The sequence below is a fragment of the Hemiscyllium ocellatum genome, chromosome 28, assembly GCF_020745735.1.
Source record: "Hemiscyllium ocellatum isolate sHemOce1 chromosome 28, sHemOce1.pat.X.cur, whole genome shotgun sequence".
Classification (NCBI taxonomy): domain Eukaryota; kingdom Metazoa; phylum Chordata; class Chondrichthyes; order Orectolobiformes; family Hemiscylliidae; genus Hemiscyllium; species Hemiscyllium ocellatum.
In genome coordinates, this window is record NC_083428.1 from 4,019,461 (window position 1) to 4,022,531 (window position 3,071).

A 3,071-nucleotide genomic window follows, 5' to 3' on the forward strand; every position below is an offset into this window, starting at 1 on the left:
AAGGTGTTCAACCAATATTTTCACTCTTAAAGCGAGGATGTTCCAGGTGTTCCCCGGCAGTGCGGCACTGCTCCTCCTGCTGGCCAGAATCCGCCATTGCTGAACAGGTGGAAATCACCAAAAGCCCGCATGATCCTAAAACAAACCCCCTGACCTTCCCTGCCCCCAGGACCTGAGAGCCACTATCTCATAGAACACAGAACATTCCAGCACAGTCCTTGATGTTTTGCTGACCTGTGGAACCAATCTGAAGCCTACACCGACCGTACCAGAAGAGAGTAGAAGGGAGAAGACGGTGAGGAAGGCAGACAGGAGACGAGTGCAAGAGACCCCGGGGGAAGTACCTGTGAGGAACAGGTTGAATCTTTTGGAAACAGTAGAGACAGACTACACTGCCAGTCCACCAGGCGGTCAGGTCTGTCAATCAAAAGCTGGTGTAGAGGCAGAGCAGAGGAGTCAGACATCGCACAGAGCCATGGTAATAGGGGACTCCATAGTGAGAGGGACTGAACGGGGTTTCTGTGACAATAGGCGGGATTTGAGGATGGTGTGTTGCCTTCCTGGTGCCAGGGTTAAGGACATCGCAGACAGTGTGCAGGAAATCCTCAAAGACGAAGGTGAAGAGCCAGAGGTGGTGGTGCATGTCGGCACAAATGATGTCAGAAGAAGAGGAGGGACATTCTACAGCATGACTTTGGAGAACTCAGAAGAAAGCTGAAAAGCAGGATGTCCAGGGTGGTTATCTCCGGTTTGCTTCCAGTTCCTCAGGCTGGAGAGGACAGGAGCAGGGAGATAATGGACTTGAACGGGTGGCTGGGGAACTGGTGCAGGAAGCAAGGATTTAAATTCTTGGATCACTGGGGTATGTTTAGCGGTAAGGATAAATTATACAAGAGGGACGGGTTGCACTTTAATAGGTGGGGGACCAGCATTCTGGCAGGTAGATTTGCCACTGCAACACAGCTGCGTTTAAACTAAATAGCAGGGGGGGGGGGGGGGGGGGGGGAGGGGACAAACTAGTAGTTTAAGAAGGAGTTAAAGAGAAAGTTAGAACAAGAGAAGTCAAGAAAGACAACAGAATCAATGGAGCAGAAAACTCAAAACAGGATAATGCCATAAGGTCAGGTGAAATAGGGGTTGATGGGAAGGGTGAGGGGAGTAACAAATTAAAAATATTATATATGAATACAAGAAGCATTAGAAATAAGATGGATGAGCTTGAGGCTCTTTTGAAAATTGGCAGTTACGATGTTGTGGGGATAACGGAGATGTGGCTTCAAGTGGACAGGGCCTGGGAAATGAATATTCAAAGCTACACGTGCTATCATAAGGACAGACGGGCAGAGGGGGTGAGGTGGCCCTGTTGATAAGGAATGACATTCAGTCCCTTGTGTGGGAGAACCTAGAATCAGGGGATGTAGAGTCAGTATGGATAGAGCTGAGAAATTCTACGGGTAGAAAGATCCTCAAGGGAGTTATCTACAGGCCCCCAAACAGTAGTCTGGATGTAGGGTGTAAGTTGAATAAGGAGCTGAAATTGGCCTGTCGCAAAGATATTACTACAGTTGTTATGGGGGATTTCAACATGCAGGTAGACTGGGAGAATCAGGATGGTACTGGACCTCAAGAAAGGGAGTTTGTGGAGTGCCTCCGAGATGGATTCTTAGAACAGCTGGTGCTGGAGCCTACCAGGGAGAAGGCAATTCTGGATCTGGTATTGTGCAATGAACCAGATTTGATCAGGGACCTCGAAGTGAAGGAGCCATTGGGAAGTAGTGATCATAATACAATAAACTTTAATCTGCAATTTGAAAGGGAGAGGGTACAATTAGAAGTGACAATATTTCAGTTGAATAAAGGGAACTATGGAGCTATGAGGGAGGAGCTGGCCAAAGCTCAATGGTGCAATACCTTAGCAGGGATGACCGTGGAGGAACAATGGCAGGTATTTCTGAGTTTAATGCAGAAGATGCAGGATCAGTTCATTCCAGTAAGGAAGAAAGATCCTAAGAGGAGGCAGGGGTGGCCGTGGCTGACGAGGGAAGTTAAGAAACATATAAAGTCAAAAGGGAAAAAGTATAACATAGCAAAGATGAGTGGGAAAACGGAGGACTGGGAAGCTTTTAAAGAACAACAGAGGATTACTAAGAAGGAAATACGCAGAGAAAAAATGAGGTACGAAGGTAAACTGGCCAAAAATATAAAGGATAGTAAAAGTTTTCATGTGAAAAGAAAAAAAATGGTTAAGACTCAAATTGGGTCCTTGAAGACAGAAACAGGGGAATATTTTACAGGGAACAAAGAAATGGCGGAAGAGTTGAATTGGTACTTCAGATCTGTGTTCACTGGGGAAGACACAAGCAATCTCCCTGAGGTAACAGTGGCTGAAGGACCTGAACTGAAGGGAATTTATATTTGCCAGGAATTAGTGTTGGAGAGACTGTTAGGTCTGAAGGTTGATAAGTCCCCGGGGCCTGATGGTCTACATCCCAGGGTACTGAAGGAGGTGGCTCGAGAAATCGTGGATGCGTTGGTGATTATTTTCCAATGTTCTAAAGATTCAGGATCAGTTCCTACGGATTGGAGGGTGGCTAATGTTGTCCCACTTTTTAAGAAAGGAGGGAGAGAGAAAGCAGGGAATTATAGACCAGTTAGTCTGACCTCAGTGGTGGGAAAGATGCTGGAGCCAATTATAAAGGATGAAATTATGACACATCTGGATAGTAGTAACAGGATAGGTCAGAGTCAGCATGGATTTATGAAGGGGAAATCATGCTTGACTAATCTTCTGGAATTTTTTGAGGATGTAACTCTGAAGATGGACAAGGGAGATCCAGTGGATGTAGTATACCTGGACTTTCAGAAAGCCTTTGAGAAAGTCCCACTTAGGAGGTTAGTGAGCAAAATTAGGGCGCATGGTATTGGGTGCAAAATACTGATCTGGACTGAAAATTAGTTGGCTGACAGGAAACAAAGAGTAGTGATAAACAACTCCCTTTCGGAATGGCAGGCAGTGACCAGTGGGGTATCGCAGGGATCAGTGCTGGGACCGCAGCATTTTACATTATACG